General features: G+C 44.3%; 1 pseudogene; it reads right to left on the bottom strand.

Annotated features, from left to right (window-relative positions):
- Window positions 1-1,191: 1,191 nt before the first annotated feature.
- Window positions 1,192-19,268, bottom strand: part of LOC141054897 (uncharacterized) — a 65,323-nt pseudogene continuing 47,246 nt past the window's right edge.

Raw genomic sequence — 19,268 nt, 5'->3', positions numbered from 1 at the left:
GGCACAAACCAGCACAAACGCAGCACAAACGAATGGTGTATTCATTTTTAAAATTTAAGAACATGGGGTGGAAAGTGGGTGGAGTTTCAGCAAATTGAGCGCACAATATCTCGGAAACCAAAGCGGTGCAAACGTTCATTTTTGCGGCACAAACCAGCACAAACGCAGCACAAACAAATGGTGTATTCATTTTTAAAATTTAAGAACATGGGGTGGAAAGTGGGCGGAGCTTCATAAAAATATAACGCGCAATATCTCTGGAACCAAAGCGGCGCAAACGTTCATTTTTGCGGCACAAACCAGCACAAACGCAGCGCAAACGAATGGTGTATTCATTTTTAAAATTTAAGAACATGGGGTGGAAAGTGGGTGGAGTTTCAGCAAATTCAGCGCACAATATCTCGGAAACCAAAGCGGCGCAAACGTTCATTTTTGCGGCACAAACCAGCACAAACGCAGCACAAACGAATGGTGTATTCATTTTTAAAATTTAAGAACTTGGGGTGGAAAGTGGGTGGAGTTTCAGCAAATTGAGCGCACAATATCTCGGAAACCAAAGCGGTGCAAACGTTCATTTTTGCGGCACAAACCAGCACAAACGCAGCACAAACGAATGGTGTATTCATTTTTAAAATTTAAGAACATGGGGTGGAAAGTGGGCGGAGCTTCATAAAAATATAACGCGCAATATCTCTGGAACCAAAGCGGCGCAAACGTTCATTTTTGCGGCACAAACCAGCACAAACGCAGCACAAACAAATGGTGTATTCAGTTTTAAAATTTAAGAACATGGGGTGGAAAGTGGGCGGAGCTTCATAAAAATATAACGCGCAATATCTCTGGAACCAAAGCGGCGCAAACGTTCATTTTTGCGGCACAAACCAGCACAAACGCAGCACAAACGAATGGTGTATTCATTTTTAAAATTTAAGAACATGGGGTGGAAAGTGGGTGGAGTTTCAGCAAATTGAGCGCACAATATCTCGGAAACCAAAGCGGTGCAAACGTTCATTTTTGCGGCACAAACCAGCACAAACGCAGCACAAACAAATGGTGTATTCATTTTTAAAATTTAAGAACATGGGGTGGAAAGTGGGCGGAGCTTCATAAAAATATAACGCGCAATATCTCTGGAACCAAAGCGGCGCAAACGTTCATTTTTGCGGCACAAACCAGCACAAACGCAGCACAAACAAATGGTGTATTTTTATTCATCTTTTGAGAACATGGGGTGCCTACTTCACTCAGGTGATTTCCACATATTGATCATGACAATGGTTTTTCTTCTATGTCAATTTTCTCATGTAAAACTAATTGTGATTTTTGTGTAAAACATTTCACAGAGTGAACATGAATACGGCTTCTCTCCAGTGTGAATTCTCTCATGTATGGTAAAAATTGATTTATGTTTTAAGTTGTGTGACTTTTCTCGTGTCTCACAAGACCTAATTTTTCTGTAAAGCCTTTCCCACAGAGTAAACATCAAAATGGTTTTTCCCCGGTGTGAATTCTATGATGTGTAACAAGATGTGATTTATTTCTAAAACATTTCCCACATTCTGAACATGAATATGGCTTCTCTCCTGTATGAATTCTCTGATGTCTAATAAGATTCCCTTTATCTCTGAAGGACTTCCCACATAGTGAACATGAACACGGCCTTTCTCCTGAGTGAACTTTCTGATGTTTTTGAAGATCATTTTCCTGCAAAGCACCTTCCACATAGTGAACATGAATACGGTTTCTCCCCTGTGTGAGTTCTTTTATGTGTATCAAGATGTGATTTCCTTTCAAAGCATTTCCCACATTCTGAACATGAATATGGCTTCTCTCCTGTATGGATTCTCTGATGTATAAGAAGATATTCTTTATTTGTGAATGACTTCCCACATTCTAGACATGAATGATTCTTTTCTCCTGTGTGAATTTTCTTATGTAAAACAAAATTAGATTTTTGTGTAAAACATTTCCCACACAGTGAACATGAATAAGGCTTCTCTCCAGTGTGAATTCTATAATGAGTATCAAAACTTGATTTATATTTAAAAGATTTCCCACATTCTGAACATGAGTACGGATTCTCTCCTGTGTGATTACTCTCGTGTTTCACAAGATTTGATTTAGCTGTAAACCTTTTCTCACAGTGTGAACATGAAAATGGCTTTTCTCCTGTGTGAAGTCTCCCATGTATAACAAATTTTTATTTATTTGTAAAGCATTTCCCACATTCTGAACAGGAGTATGGCTTCTCTCCTTTGTGCTTTCTTTGTGTTAATAAATCTGAGCTTTTAGTAAGTTGCTTGTCACACTGAAATCTTGTATCCACTTTGTCACCTGGAATTGTGGTAACAATGTGAGATTGCTCAGGAGAGGGTTCCTCATGATTAGGAGTATAAGAAAGTGAAGTACTATGAAGTCCAGGAGGTCCATGAAGGGTAATGAGGTTTTCTCCATTAGACTGCTTCCTGATATCTTCTTTACAGTTTAGTGATAACCAGTTGTTCTCACAAGGATTTCCTACAAGGATGAAAGACAGATTGGATGTGATTTTTTTCTACAACACAAAATGATTTCTAAATTTTTTTTATGGAGCTCACAATGAAAACCCTCATCAGTGAAAGTACCGGTAATAAGGAAGACAACTACGTGCCGTAACATTAACACAATGACGGATAAAATTAATAACACTTAAAACTGGTGACATTGTCAGGGGTGGCAGAGATTAGACCGCAAATAAACAGTTCTTAAAAGGAACTGGTCATTGGGATTTAAGGGTACTTCACACATAGCGAGATTGTTAGCGAGATAGCCATAACAACGACGAGCAACCTCGTTGGCGACTCAGAACTCAGGGACGCAGGCGTGATTTTGCTTTGTCTTTTCAACGCCCCCTCAGCTCCCATTGGTGGCCACTACTGTGCTATCATTCTCTGATTGGGCGACTTCGTCATAAAAGAAGACAATGTAGTACCGCTTCCATCCTTTGTTCCTGAGCGCTGTGGATCGTATTATACGGTTTTCCTTCAGCGTCCCTGTCTGAGTCGCTAGTGCGTTATTTATTCGTGGATCCACAGTCACTGACACGGGATCGCTAGTGCCCTATTATTCGTGGATTTCACTACGCGGTTTGCTTCAGCGTCCCTGTCTGAGTCGCTAGTGCGCAATTATTAGTGGATCTTACTACACCTTCTGGTTGCTCCGTCTGCAAGGTAGGCATTGTTTGGGGTCTCAAATTAGGATCTTTGTAGCGTTTCCTTTTATAGGTCAGCTATCAATTATATGCAATCATAACTCTATTCTACATTGTGGTCATGCTTGTACACATGCAAGCAAATGGGGGGCTGCTTGGCTTCTATCTGTGTACATATGCTTTGCCATGGGCAGTCATTTTAGTTTTGCTGCCCCGCACAACAAACACTAGTGCATTTCAAACGTGGATTTTGAGTTTTCTAAAATGTTATGTATATTGTGCCGTTCTCACTGTTTTTTTTTATTTTTTTTCGGGAATTGATCGAATTGTATCACTCCCTGCCTTTGGAAGATCAAATCTGCTGACTACAGCAAAAAAATATATAAAAAAGGAGGCTTATGATAAACTAGTTGCCCTCTTCAAGCAGCACAATCCCAGCGACACGGTGGATGAGACTGTGGTGAAGAAAAAAAAAATTCAGGGCCTACGCACAGTCTACAAAAAAGAACTTAATGTCAAGAAGTCCATGAAGTCTGGTGCTGGTACAGAAGTGTATGTGCCAAGTTATGGTACTACGACTTGATGGCCTTCACACGTGACCAAGAGGTATCACGCCCAATGGCATCGACGATGTCGCTGCCTGAGAAGAGCCAGAGATCCGGCCTGACTCCCCTGTCGGAGATGTAAGTACCTTATTTGCTTACCTCTAAATAGCATTTAAACTTAGTATGTACATGGCATAGTTGAATAGAAAATAGTAACTCCAGTTTTACATGATTAATTTTGCAGATTACAGTTCCAGTACAGATAAGTGTCCTCCTGTACTTGTTTCGACCCACTCAGTTTTCATACTGTTGAATGCCATTTCATATCCTGTAGCACCAGTCCCGCCCACGATTCCAGTGCACGTGTACGCTTGTGACTGCTGCTCACAATATCCAATGCAAACGCATTACTGTATTTGGGTTGTAACGCAGCGCTTATTGTTAGTGTTGGGGGACACTCACTTGGCAGCGGATTAATATGGTCAAGCACGGGTTTTTCCACAAAAATAGTCCATACGGTTTTATTATGCCGTCAAACTGCTGAGGAACGTTACACATCACATGCTTATTACATAGTCCATAACATTCTTCAACATATGGCTTAAACTTGCAGTTCCTAAACCCGCCGGACCTCTCTGTCCGGTTACCGGGGGCAACCGCACACCAAACAGTTCCTTAATGTTCATGGAACACAACAGGCACCAACAGTTAATTCCCCCTGTCCGGAGTTACCTCTTTAGGAGCTCCTGCTCCGCACGCTGACTCCTGTCAGTACTCTCTTTCTCAGGGAAGCTGCTGAACTGGAATCACCCATCCCGGACAATGCCTTGCTCACCAGGCCACCTGACAGTCCAGATCCACAGACGGACGGTAGCTCCCCAATGCAGTGCCGCTACTGACTCTGCAAACATATGTGGCCTGTCTGTGTGCTATTCAGGACGTCCGTCCCCACTTTGGAACCGTCCAACACCCAGGCCTCACCGGGTGCTATTCAGGGATCCGACCCTCCTCCCAGGGACTTTCAACACACCGGCCACATCAGGTCCAGGGCCTCAGCGGGTGCTATTCAGGACATCCGTCCCCTCCTGAGACCGTGCAACACTCACGCCTCACCAGGTCCAAGGTCGCAGCATGTGCTCCAGGGATCTGATTCTTCTCCCAGAACCTCCCAACACTGACCCTCCAGGACCTTGCACCCTGAACCATTCAGATACACACTCTCTCCCCATGTGACCAGACCTCAGGCACATTATATGGTACGTAACCACACCCACAGGTGAGGTATGGATCACATGGTCATAACCTCACTACAGGTCCTATTCCACACACATACAGGCTTTACATTGGGCGTTCAGGCACATGCCCCTGGGTGGGTTTGTAGGTGACTGGTCCCACCCATCTCACCAAGTCACCTGGAAGCTTTCCCTGATACACAGTAACAAACCCTCAACAGTACATCTGCTGATCAATACACGTTCCAGCTTCCATCGCAAGGCACCCACCCTTGTGATACATATCGGCCATTTACAATCCTGCCGCTCACCATTTTCCCATCACAATAAAGGAAACGCCTGCATGCATGTCCTGGGAAGCCCATACAGCGCCCCCTAGCTGTCACAGGGGTCACTATCACATACGGGAAGCCCATACAGCGCCGCCTAGCTGTCACAGGGGTCACTGCATCACAGGGTGTTGCTGTATGATGTACATTAAGTTTTGATTTTTGCTTTAACATGCATTTTCTGTTCACGCAGGAGCGTTGTCAAGCTTTGTCAACACCAACATGTGGCAGTGATGACATCGCCAGTACGGCAGTCAATACTGAGGAGGCTATTCAAGAAGCTGCACCATCTACTATACCTCGGCGACTCTCATCATGTCGCAAAAGAAAGGTCACCACCTCGCCTTCACCTGATTTACTCGATTTGGCAAAGAAAATTTTAACACAGCAAAGCAAACCCACCATTAGCGCTTTTCAAACTTTGTGGATGACAGACTTCGTACGCTGGATGAAACCCAAAGGATGCATGCCGAAAGGGTAATATTTGAGGCATTAAATAAAGCGGCAGCGGGGAAACTGACTGACATGTCTGCTGTGTTCGAGCGAAAACCGTGTTCACAGTACTCATGGACACATATGCAAGAGCCTCTTGACAGCACACCAAGGAGGGGGATTGAGCCTCCGCAAAACCTGAAACTTGGGCCCCCCAGTATCCCATGTTACCTCAGGCTTCCCAATTTTTTACTCCGCCCAGGCAACGATTTAATGATTCAGACTCGTATTATCAACAATTGTAGTTTGAGTGATGTTTTCTTTTGTTTACTGATTACTTATGACATGTTGTGTTTATTTTATTGTTTACATATTTTTGACTGTAATAAAAATGTTATTTTGCTTCAAACTTGTGACCTGCTTTAATCAATTCTGCATACAGTTATTAGCTGGCCTACTAAGGCGGGGTTATGGGCTGGGTGGAGGTCAGGTCAGGGCCGCCATCAGGGCGGTACTCCCGCTACAGATGACCAGATATAATGGGTGTTTTTATTAGTTTATTTTAATATTTTTTTTTTAAAAATTGAAAGTTTTATTTAAATGTATATTTTAAGAGTTTGTGTTTTTTTAAGGTTTTTTTTAATGCTTTGAAATAAGTTGACAGCAGCGGATATAAACTAGAAATATATAATTAGAAAAAATGAACAATATAAACTAAAAAATAACAAAACATAAATTTGTCTATTGGCTGTCACTCTGCTGTTGGGCCGCCACATACCTTCTCCAGGATCACTCCATATTGGTGCGCAACTGCCATTATCTGCCTGTGTGATGCCAGCAGGTCCTGTAAAGTAGGGATTTCTGTTGAGGGAATGGTAAAAGTTAACCAGGCTAATTCTGTTGCAACATCTAACTAAAGGTACATGTTTGCTGTTTAACACTTACGGTTTTGGGGCGCCTCCGTTTCCTCTGATGCGGAGCGGACTACCCAACCGGATCCTGTGGCACCACCGGCTAGGGAAACACACAAAACTTAAAATTACACGACAGCCCTCCATCCTTTTAACACCCAAGTATCCTTTCCAACTTGTAGGGAGCTTATATTATGTGCTTCAATTACCGGAAGGCGAGCCTGCACCAATGTCACGGAGTGACGCCGGAGAGAATCCCATTATGGGGAATGATGTTGATGACCCCACATGTGGAGGCGGGGTAGCAGCTGGAAAAGGAGTTGCAGCGGACGAAGGGGTAGCAGCGGTAGCAGCTGGAGATGGTGGTCCTAGGGAAAGGAAAAAAATTCTATTGAGCGGAATACTCCAACTAACTTTGTTGATTAGGGCTTTTGTGGGGCAGGGCTTTGGCTACTTTAAATTAAGCGTTCGCTACTGTTATGTTATGGAGCATGGCGGGGAGAGTAGAGGACGTCAGAGCAGGAGGCGGGACAGGCACGCCGGGGCGGTGATAAGCAACAAAATAGAACCTCTCTGGATCCGCTCAACAACACGCACCACGATGCCTTTGACTTTGAGCCCGGATACTGACGATGCGCTCACTAGACCGGTAGCACAGGTCCACCAGCTTTTTCCGGATCTGGGTCGTGGAGCACTCCACACCAAATCTGCTGGCTAGGCCTCTCCAGATCCTCCTTAGCACTGCCCATTTGTGATGCATGGGATGCTGATGAAATGCATCACATGCGCATAATCACGTTCATCCACCTCCCTCACTAGATACCTCACTTCAGCATCCCCCATGGTACAGAACGCCTCCTGGCCGCCATATTTACACCAATGTGGTGATACAGACAAGGCGTGCACTCTGTGGATATGAGGTAGGTGCAAGCTGAACCTGGAACTTAGTCCAGACAGTCATCCAGTGAAGAGAAAACAGCTGCACTCTAGGAAATTTTGATTTTCAATGCAAAAAAAATCTGGTTGGAGTTTTTGCACCTGTGCCTTAGATGTCTTCCGAAACATTCGCTTTTGATGAAGGAGCAGCCTCGAGAATCCTCTCGAAAGTGACTAAACCAGGAGACTTCCTCAAGACTCCAGCTCATGAACTCCGCACAAAGGATTACGAGCGAGAACGGAGGAGACTGACATCATTTGATCTACACTCAGTTACACTAGCTGAGTTCCATAGGCTAAGCAGGATTCCACGTGGCCTGAGGTGCCACTTGAGACCCACGCTTTTTTCCGAGAAACCTGAATACTGCGAAAAGTTCCAAAAAATCTTAAATAAATGTTCCTTGGACATTATTTTGCTCACCGTTGAATTCCTTCAAACAGCTATCGAGGAGTCTGAACAGAAGCTGACAGCTTTTGAGGAACAATTGTCCACATCTCTTTCCGCAGCAGATTGGAGTGCCCTGAAGGCCAAAACCAACAAGGCAATAGAAGAGCATCGCAAATACCTACAAGACAAGAAACGTTCTAAGTTTCATAGAGACTCCGAGGATTACTCTCTAGGTCGGGTATATCGATGGAATGACTCTGCTACCTCCAGCAACAGACGAACACCTGGATATCGTCGCCAGGGATCACTCAGCACCGACAGCGACCGTTCCACCAACAGCTACTCACAAAATCGTTTTTTAGCAAAGCGCCAAAATACGCGAGCCAATACCCGACCCGGAGGTGACCGATTCGGAGGGCCACCCGGAAACAACGCAGACCGCATGACTACGAGGTCCCAGGTAAGGCCCCCAACTCGGTGGTGAACATTTCTTCCTACATGCTCGACCCCGCTGAATTGGCTGCCCTCCAGCGGGGCTTGTCCTTCTGTCCAACACCCCCATGGGACAAATTCAGGTTGTCCCAAGACCTACAATTCTTTTACCGCAACCTGCGGATCAAGACCCATTTTGGATCTCCTCAAGACTCAACCAGGAATAGGGTTCCTGCACCAGTGGAGAACCCCATTTCTGAATTAAGTATCATTAACTTTGGTCTACGGAATAAGAGTAACTTCAACCCCCCTCAAAACTACCATGCCACTGAGGCCTATGTTGATCTTGTTCATAAGGAGATCAACATGCTCCTCGACCAACATCATTCTGGGCATTTACCGACCTATAGCAATTTCTCCCCCCTTGAGAAGCAGGCCCTTCAGTCCCTTAAAAATAACAAGAAAATCGTTATAAAACCAGCGGACAAGGGTGGGGCTATTGTTATACAGAACACCACAGATCATATCGCCGAAATTCTCAGGCAACTATCTGATACATCCACCTACAAGAAAATTCCCTCTGACCCTACCATAGGTATTAGGAATAAAATTGACATACTCTTGAGGAAATACTTATTACTTAACACCATTGACTATAAGACAGTCACATTTTTATCTAATCAGCATCCTGTGACCCCTGTCATCTATACTCTTCCCAAAATACACAAATCCCTCACCAATCCCCCTGGCAGACCAATTGTCGCTTCCACCAATTCTATCTTGGCCCCATCTCTATTTTTCTTGAAAAAGTACTTACGCCATTCACTAAAACCAAGAGGTCATTCGTTCTCGACACGGGTCACTTTCTTCAAACTCTTAAACAGCTACCTCCTATCCCTTCTGAGTGTCTCCTCGTCACCTTTGACGTTAAAAGCCTCTATACCGCTATCCGGCATGATCTAGGTATAAAAGCAGTTGGTGACCTCCTTGAGCAGTCTGACCTCACTAGAAATTCTCAACAAATGTTTCTTGATTTTCTATCTCTGATTTTGCACGAGAATTTTTTCCTTTTCGGTGACCAATTCTTTCTACAGATTCAAGGCACCGCAATGGGCGCAAATGTAGCGCCTGCGTACGCTAACATAAATATGGACGCCTTCGAACGTGCTTTCATCTACGAAGACGCCCTATTTAGACAGCATAACATCTGTTGGCTTCGCTTCATAGACGATATTTTTTGTCTATGGACAGGTCCTCATGACACCCTGATCGCCTTCACTGAATACCTCAACTCTATTCGCCCTGAACTCCAGTTCACATTGAACTGAAGCTCATCACAAATTTCATTTCTTGACACCTTTGTCATAAGAGAAGCCAGTGGTTACCTCTCCACTGACATCTTTTCAAAGCCCACTGACTCCAACAGTTTACTCCACTATGACAGTTGCCATCCTACTTCCATCAAACATAGCTTGCCCCGCTCACAGTTTAAACGTGTGACACGCATAGTATCAAACCCACAGCTTCTGCCGGAACGTCTCGATGAAATGTCAAAAAAATTTTCGGCTCGCCATTACCCTCAAAATCTCCTCAATAAAGAAAAAACTTTGGCTCTCAACCCGGCACCTGAACAATCTGTTCAATCCAAACCTGAACGTATTCCCTTCGTCCACACCCACCACCCCCCATCATGCCTAAAGTCTATAACATCATCCAAAAACAATGGCCATATCCGCAGGTCGAGGCATTTAAGACTCCACCATTAATGTGCAAAAGAAGACCTCACAATATTCGAGACAGGATCGTTAAAGCCGACTTGGGCAGTTTTACCCGGGTCCCCAGACAAACTTTCCTCAACACTGAGAGAAATGGCACATTTCCCTGTTTGGGATGTGCATGCTGCTCGAATGTTATTAAATCTAGCACTATCACCCACCCACATTCTGGCAAACAGTATACCATAAAAGGTTTCTTCACCTGTGAGTCCAACAACGTTGTATACGTGGTAAAATGCCCATGTGGTTTACTTTATGTCGGTGAAACGACACAACACATCCGTGACCGTATAGCAAGCCACAAATCGACCATTAGATGCAAAAAGATATGGCTTCCTCTTCCCCATCACTTCATAGCCACTAACCACTCGGTTTCTCAATTACGCTTCCAAATATTGGAACAGGTCGAAAAATCACGACGGGGTGGTGACCACATTAAACGCCTAAGAAAAAGAGAATCCTTTTGGATTTATACCTTACAGACCTTATCTCCCAAGAGCCTTAACAGGGAACTAGATATGGTTCCCTTAAATAAGTAATAGCACTGGTTTCTTGCTTGCCTGCTTGTTGTCTGATTCTTTTGCACACGCAAAATGTGAACTTTATATTCGTAGGTCTGTGTATAGCATGCTGACCTTCGCTTCCTCTGTACACTAACTCTCCCTAATTTTTCAGGCGCCTTGACCCTTACATTTTACACCCATCAGGGTAAGTACTGATATTTTTCTAATTCAATATTTTATTTTTTTTTTCCCATTTGTCCTATTACCATTTCAATTTTTGGTTATTATTTATTTTATAATTTTTTTTCTATTTCTTTATTATTTTTTATTTTTTCTTCATTTTTTTCTTTGTTTCTTTTCATTCTTTCAATTTCTTCAGCAATTTTTCATTTTTATTTCCCGTTTTTCATTTATCATTTTTTCAGATTTATTACATTCTATTTTATTTCCTTGTCAATCCCTTTGATCCATTTCATCCATTTTTTTCCTCATTCATTAATTCCTTCTTTTAATGTTCTCCTCCCACTCCTCTATTACTTTTGCTCCATCTCCCTATCTCTTCTCCCTCCTTGTGTTGTGCCCTCCTTCACTCCTCATCCACCTTTCTCCATGGCTCAGCCTGACACTCCTTCCTCTTTCTCTCCCCCTCCCTTCCCCCAGCGCTACTACGCAGGCGCCGGGCACACTTTTGTTTATGTCTTGTCTTCTCCTTGCAGTTTCTACCTTCAGCACAGAGCGCAGGCTCCCCCACCAACAGCGCTACAAGCCTGGCTTCAGTACACACCACGGATGTTTCCCACACAGTGGCACACCTCAGACACTCCCACTGACTTCCGGTCTCCAGGCTACTTTAACTCACTGACCACCAGTGCCTGCACACTACACCACAGACGGCACTTGCTGCCCCACGCTTCCAGGTATGTCCTGCAGCAGTGCTGCACTGTGAGCTACTTTAGAATGCTTTCATGCTGTTAACTCTTGCATTGCCTGTCACCTCAGCTCATCTTAGGACCTCTACCTGGTCCCTGCCAGACCGGACTTCTACATATGGCACTTTAGGTATGCCTCTCCTCTGTCCCTACTGCAGTGTCCTATACTGGTCCAAACCTCTTGTTTGTTTCCTCCTTTTTCAGCCCCTCCTGCACATTCATACTGCCGTGATTGCTTCTTTTTCTCTTGTGCTTTAAGGTCAGTCTCCATGCTTGCACTGCCTGATTATGTTGCATTTATGTGATTTGCTCCATTATGCCGGCCTCGCCGTAACCCAGCTCCACAGCTGCTTCAATCAATATTTACTGGATCTAACTCCACCATCCTATGGGCTAACTGATTTGTACAATTTTGTTCTATAATGATTTTGCACACAACGATCCTGTATATGATGATTTTGTATATAGTGTAAATATGTAATTGTGTAAATATGTATATCTGTTTAAACCTCTACAGAGTTTGTACATTTTTGTGATTATCACTGTATATATCCTAATGTCTATCTTTATGTGTCTCTTCTAGTGAGGTTTGAAAAAGACCCGACATAGGGTCGAAACGTTACCTCAACGCACTAATCCCCTTTGGTGTCTTCAATAATAAAAAAAAAAATTTTACAATGAAAATCAAAATTTCCCAGAGAGCAGCTGTTTTCTCTTCACTGAATATTTACACCTATGGGCACCACGCCGCATCAACGACGCCCACCAGTGTCGTCACGTCACGACGTACGTTCGACGCCATTGGGAACGCTAATGCGTCCCCGAAGGGAAGCACCCCTCAATTCAGCATATCCGCCTGATCGGAGACTAATAACACACTAGTGACCCCGTATCAGTGACTGTGGATCCACGAATAAATAGCGCACTAGCGACTCAGACAGGGACGCTGAAGCAAACTGCGTAGTGATAGCGCAGTAGTGGCCACCAATCGGAGCAAAGGGGCATGGAAAAGGCAATGCTGAAGCACGCCTATCGAGGTCTGAGTCGAAATATCCAAATTCTCTCCTCAGGACTCCTCCCCTGGTTTCTGAGATCAGACAAGCCCATACACTGACCGACACTGGTTGTGTGCTCTTGCATCCAATCGATCGCCTTCCTGATTTGATCAAAATTGACATTAAGTGTGAAACCTCTTGAGTTTCTCCTAAAGCCTTCCATACAGGTTTCCTCATCGTAGTTGTCCTGAGTGAGAGCCTGATAGCAGTTCCTCAGCGGTATGGGTGCTTGACTGCCTCCTCCTCATTTTCCTGCCTCTTTGGGTCACATGTTCATTTCTCTCCTTCTGCAGGTACATTGAAAAGTGCTTTTCTTCAAACATTCTGAATAGTTATCTCTACTCTGTCATTAGCTTCTGCAGGAACAATGAAAAGTTCTTCCCTTGAAATATTCTGAAAAGATTCTTCTGCTCCGTCAGGAAATCCTCATCTTCTGTGATGAGCTTCAGGGTAGCTATTCTCTCCTGGAGACTTCGTACCTGTTCCTCTAACTGAGTCACAAGCTGCATTTTTGGCACATAAACTTTGTCTTACCACATGGCAAGATTGTAAACACATAGAGCACATTGCAGCGCACCATATGGGTGATCTCCTTCACCATGTCGATCAAAATTAATTGTTGTTGAGCCATTGTAAAGATTTACTCTTCCCAAAATGCAATAGAATTATGCAAATTATCTCCATCGAGCTTCAATTCCTGGTTCCTTGATCATCACCTGGGGTCATATTTTGCAAGGCTCTCCTTACAGTCTTCCTCACATTGCGAAGGGTTAATACTAAAATCAGAGCTGAAGTTTCACTTCTCCATTATTCCTGAAGGTTTCGCTTCTTCATTTTTGTTGTTGTAAGATAAATTTTGCAATTAGGTAAAAGTTCAAACTGTCATGAAACCAGACTGTTCCCATCTGTACAAGATAAGGGAGGCGGGGGTGTAGAACTCTGAAGAATATGCCATTTGGATACGGACATATATGCAGTTTCCGGTTTTCTTGCAATATTATTGGCTTATAAAGTGGAATGATGTTATTGGTAGTTGAGAACTTTGCATAATTAAGCAAAAGATTATAAAAAGAAGTGACTAAAATAAAGGAGCTTAGTGATCTGCCTTGATCCTCCCGTACAGAGACCCCCGTCTCCGTGTGGTCATTTGAGTTGCTAGCAACACTCTGTGGATTAATTTGGAAATCACTGGCTCAACAGTGAAGGGTTAATTTAGCCCTCCCTCAATAGCTACCCCGACAACGTGTGTATCATCATCTCGATTTGGGGTTGGGGCGGTTGCCCTGCCATGGATCGCCTCTGCTAGGAGTTCCATTTGCTGCATGTGATACTGCTTTTGCCATAGCTGTTGGTGCTGGAGTAGAGGTTGCATAATCAGCTCCTCCATGTTGTGTGCTTTCACTCCTACAGTAGCTTTCACTGATACCGCTGCCTTGACCCAGGACACACAGTTCTCTGATGGCAATCACCTGTGTCCTCTGGGATTTGTGCCTGCATCTGAAGCACCAATTGTAAGTGATCAGCTCTCGGGTAGACAAAGGTGCACACAGGGGTCAGATTTGTTCATTCAAAATAAACTTGCGGTTTATTAAAATGTCCATAAACCATCCAACTTAAATAAAAGCAGACTCTTCTGGGTACAAAAGGAAGAACAGCACCAAAACTGAAAATAAGGAGTCCATACATAGCATGGGTTCACCCGTTAAAATCTCAGACCTTCACTCCGCCTCTAGCAGACACTGAGCCGCACAAGCAAGGTCTTTCCATCTTACTATACGTGCTGGAGCCTGCTTTTCCGGGCTTATATCACTGATGCTACCAACCTCAATGATACATATCTCACCTCGAGGACCTGTCTGACAGCCATCTTACAGTGCATGTGTACAAATATCACAAGTAAACACTGAGGCCATAATAGGCCTTCTGGGGCTCACCAGTCAGATAGGGGGCCAGCCCACTGCTCTGGCTGTAGCTTCTCACACTTTGCCACCCGATCAACAGTCAAAAATGCCTCCACATCATCACCCGGGGTCATTTTTTGCATGGCTCGTATTATAGCCTTCCGGACATACGTGTTGTCTACTGGACTTGGGGTAGGGGCTGCCAGTCTTCAATGAATCGCCTCTTTAAGCAACTTAATCTCCTGCTGCATCTGCTGTATAAGCAGCTTACTTGTCTCTTGTGCCATTTGTTGGTGCTGTAATTATGGCTGGTGTTGCAGTTGCTGTTGTGCCTGTAGAAGATGATTGAGCAGGTCCTCCATCTTGCGTGACGTCGTACGCTGGCTTGTGGCTGTAACACGAGTTTGCTGGTAATGCTGCCCACACTTCTAACCCCAATTGTGGTACATCAGCTCACTCGGCTGCACACGGAGGTAGACACGGGTACACTGCGGCTTTAAGAAATTCCTTTGGTGGCACAGTGGGACCACGATTCACGCTCGCACAAAACAGTCTTGGTGCGAGCGTAACAAAGGGAATCCACCATATAAATGTTTTACCTTGGGTTTAGTGAACAGTTATTTCACTTTCCCGTTCTGTTTGTCAGTAAACAAGTCTTTCTGCCAACCCCCATCAGTGAACTAACTGCTGAACTACATGGGAGTTTAGAATCCATTTCCCTTGTTTCAGTCTGTTACGGCTTAAGAAGTTTGCCTTGGTATTGTCCGTCTCCTTTATGTGCAGCACTGTCAAGGAAAGAAGGTGTTGCTCTTCCAGCTGGAAGAGACTGCCTGTTGCTTTCATTAGGGTGTGGGACCTTGTTCTCCCCTGGTGGTTGATATACAGTGGGTATGGAAAGTATTCAGACCCCATTAAATTTTTAACTCTGTTTCATTGCAGCCATTTGGTAAATGCAAAAAAGTTCACTTTTTCTCATTAATGTACACTCTGCACCCCATCTTGAATGAAAAAAAAATGTAGAAATTGTTGCAAATTATTAAAAAAGAAAACCTGAAATATCACATGGTCATAAGTATTCAGACCCTTTGCTCAGACACTTATATTTAAGTCACTTGCTGTCCATTTCCTTGTGATCCTCCTTGAGATGGTTCTACTCCTTGAGAATGCTATCTATGTGTTTTCAACTCTGCAAGCTTATATCTGGTAACCAGCTTTTCCAATCTCTGCTCTGAATCCACTCCTGTGTCTCCATTCAATGTCAGCAAGCAGTTAATCCTGAATGCTATCTATGTGTTTTCAACTCTGCAAGTTTATATCTGGTATATAGTTTTTTTCAACTTACTCTGCTTGTCCCCTTATGTTGTGAGGTCAAGAAACTTTTCAAAGTGCTTTATGATCCATGTAGTGCTGGACATGTGTTTATTTGACCACAACATTTTATTGGGTCCTGGTGTCTCAATTTAGTGTGATTGATTAACGAGCAGAGAGAGCCACAAAAAAAAACAAAAAAAACAAACTTAGCCTTAACCTCCTATATATTCAGACCTAGCTAGGGGGAGCATTTATGCACATGTAATCTAAGTACATGTATCAAAGTACTTCTGGCAGTTATAACATGGCAGTTAGACAGGGCAGGAGACAGGTAAGACATTTATATACATCTACTCCCTGTACAATAGGAGTACAACAAATATATACCATATGCATTTGTGTAATTTTTATCCTGGCCGCTGCATTCACACACATCCACCGCCCTGGCATTAACTCTCCACACTCCATCCATATTGGCCCCTTGCTTCTTTCCTCTCCTATGTATAGCACTCATGCTCTTTTCACATTGTTAAATTGCACAGATCCAGTCAGTCCCACCATTCAACACCAGAGACGCTCTCACAAATCACTTAACCATCTGCTCACTCTTTCTATCCTCCTTCTCCTAGTTGCAGGAGACATTGCTCCCAACCCTGGTCCCCCATGTTATAGAAAGTCAAACCCCCCACTGCTACACTCAGAAACCCCTCTAATCTTATTAATATTCCCTGCATGCCATCTGTCTCTCTTAATTGTGCACTTTGGAATTCTCGCTCAGTGTGTAACAAACTCTCCTTCATTCATGACTTCTTCCTTTCTAATGCTCTTAACCTCCTGGCTCTTACTGAAACCTGGATCCAGCAGTCAGATACTACCGCTGCTGCTGCTCTTTCATACGGGGGGCTACACTTCTCTCATACCCCAAGATCAGACAATAGAGCTGGTGGAGGCGTTGGTCTGCTCCTATCACCAAAATGTACCTTTCAGGTTATCCCTCAAGTACCCTCACTTGTCTTCCCTTCTTTTGAGGTCCATGCCGTCAGACTCTACACCCCCTTCTCCATGCAAGTGGCGGTGGTGTATCGTCCTCCCGGCCCCTCCCATCAGTTCCTGGATCATTTTGCCACTTGGCTTCCACATTTTCTCTCCTGTGACATCCCTACCCTCATCATGGGAGATTTCAACATCCCCATTGCTCTTCCCCTCTCCCCATCTGCTACTCACCTTTTATCTCTAACCTCCTCATTTGGCCTTTCGCAGCTTACTAATTCTCCAACGCATGAAGACGGAAACTCCCTCGACTTGGTCTTCTCTCGGCTTTGTGCAGTGGATGATTTTGCAAACTCCCCTCTCCCGCTCTCTGACCACAATCTTCTTTCATTCTCTATAAAGAACTGCCAGGCTGCTCAGGTCACCCCCACTGTCCAGACTTATAGAAACATACAGGCCATTAACACCCAGAAACTTCTGAAGAACTTGCAGTCTTCATTGGCCCCTATCTCCTCCCTCTCATGTCCTGATTCTGCATTGAAGCATTACAATGAAACACTTCAAAGTGCCCTGGATGAATTTGCACCCCCTATAAATAGAACACCACAACGCAGACGGCGACAACCCTGGCACACGGTGCAAACACGTTTCCTGCAGTGGTGCTCCAGGTGCGCCGAACGTCTGTGGAGAAAATCCAATCTACACGAAGATTTCATCCATTTTAAGTTTATGCTTAGAACATACAACACTGCCCTTCACCTCTCCAAACAAACCTATTTCAACACCCTCATCATCTCACTGTCCAATAACCCGAAACGTCTCTTTGACACTTTTCATTCTCTACTCAATCCAAGAGTACAGGCCCCAACCACGGAGCTCCGAGGTGACGATCTGGCCAATTACTTCAAAGAAAAAATTGACCAGATCCGACAGGAAATTATCTCCAAATCCCCTCATACCATGCACTGTCCTCCCTCCCCCACTGCATCTAACTCACTCTCTGATTTTGAACCAGTCACAGAAGAAGAAGTAAGCAGGCTCCTTGCATCTTCTCGCCCAACTACTTGCACCAGTGACCCATTTCCGTCACATCTCCTCCAGTCCCTTTCCCCTGCTGTCACCCCTCACCTAACTAAAATATTTAACCTCTCTCTCTCTTCTGGTATTTTTCCCTCCTCATTTAAGCATGCCATCATACATCCACTACTTAAAAAACCATCCCTCGACCAAAACTGTGCTGCTAACTATAGACCTGTCTCTAATCTTCCCTTCATCTCTAAACTCCTGGAACGCCTGGTCCACTCCCGTCTTATCCGCTATCTCTCAGAAAACTCTCTTCTCGACCCTCTCCAATCCGGTTTCCGCTCTTTACACTCCACTGAAACTGCCCTCACTAAAGTCTCTAATGATCTGCTAACAGCTAAATCAAATGGTCATTACTCCATGCTAATTCTCTTGGATCTCTCTGCAGCATTCGACACTGTGGATCATCAGCTCCTCCTCACTATGCTCCATTCCATTGGCCTCAAGGACACCGTTCTCTCCTGGTTCTCCTCCTATCTCTCTGACCGCTCCTTTACTGTTTCTTTTGCCGGTTCCTCCTCCTCTCACCTTCCCCTTACTGTTGGGGTTCCTCAAGGATCGGTTCTAGGCCCCCTCCTCTTCTCCTTGTACACTGCCCCTATTGGTCAAACAATCAGTAGATTTGGTTTCCAGTACCATCTCTATGCTGATGACACACAATTATACGCTTCTTCTCCTGACATCACGCCAGCCTTTCTAGAAAACACTGGCGATTGTCTAAATGCTGTGTCTAATATCATGTCCTCACTATATCTGAAACTGAACCTGTCAAAGACTGAACTTCTTGTGTTTCCTCCCGCTACTAATGTACCTACACCCGACATTGCCATTTCCGTGTGTGGTTCCACTATTACTCCCCAGCAACATGCCCGCTGTCTTGGGGTCATACTTGATTCCGAGCTTTCCTTTGCCCCCCACATTCGATCACTGGCTCGCTCTTGTCATCTGCACCTCAAAAACATTTCTAGAATTCGACCTTTTCTTACTTTTGACTCTGCAAAAACTCTTACTGTTTCTCTTATTCATTCTCGTCTCGACTATTGTAACTCTCTTCTAATCGGTCTCCCTCTTACCAAACTCTCCCCTCTCCAATCTGTCTTGAATGCTGCAGCCAGGATCATATTCCTCACCAATCGTTACACCGATGCCTCTACCTTGTGCCAGTCATTACACTGGCTACCCATCCACTCCAGAATTCAGTATAAACTTATTACCCTCACCCACAAAGCCCTCCATGGCTCAGCACCACCCTACATCTCCTCCCTTGTTTCAGTATACCACCCTACCCGCGCCCTCCGTTCTGCTGATGACATGAGGTTAGTATCC

Source organism: Dendrobates tinctorius, unplaced genomic scaffold (assembly GCF_039654945.1).
Source record: "Dendrobates tinctorius isolate UK_male_01 unplaced genomic scaffold, ASM3965494v1 ptg000180l, whole genome shotgun sequence".
NCBI lineage: Eukaryota > Metazoa > Chordata > Amphibia > Anura > Dendrobatidae > Dendrobates > Dendrobates tinctorius.
Note: the sequence above shows the minus strand (reverse complement) of the source record. Positions and strands in the feature narration are given on the sequence as shown.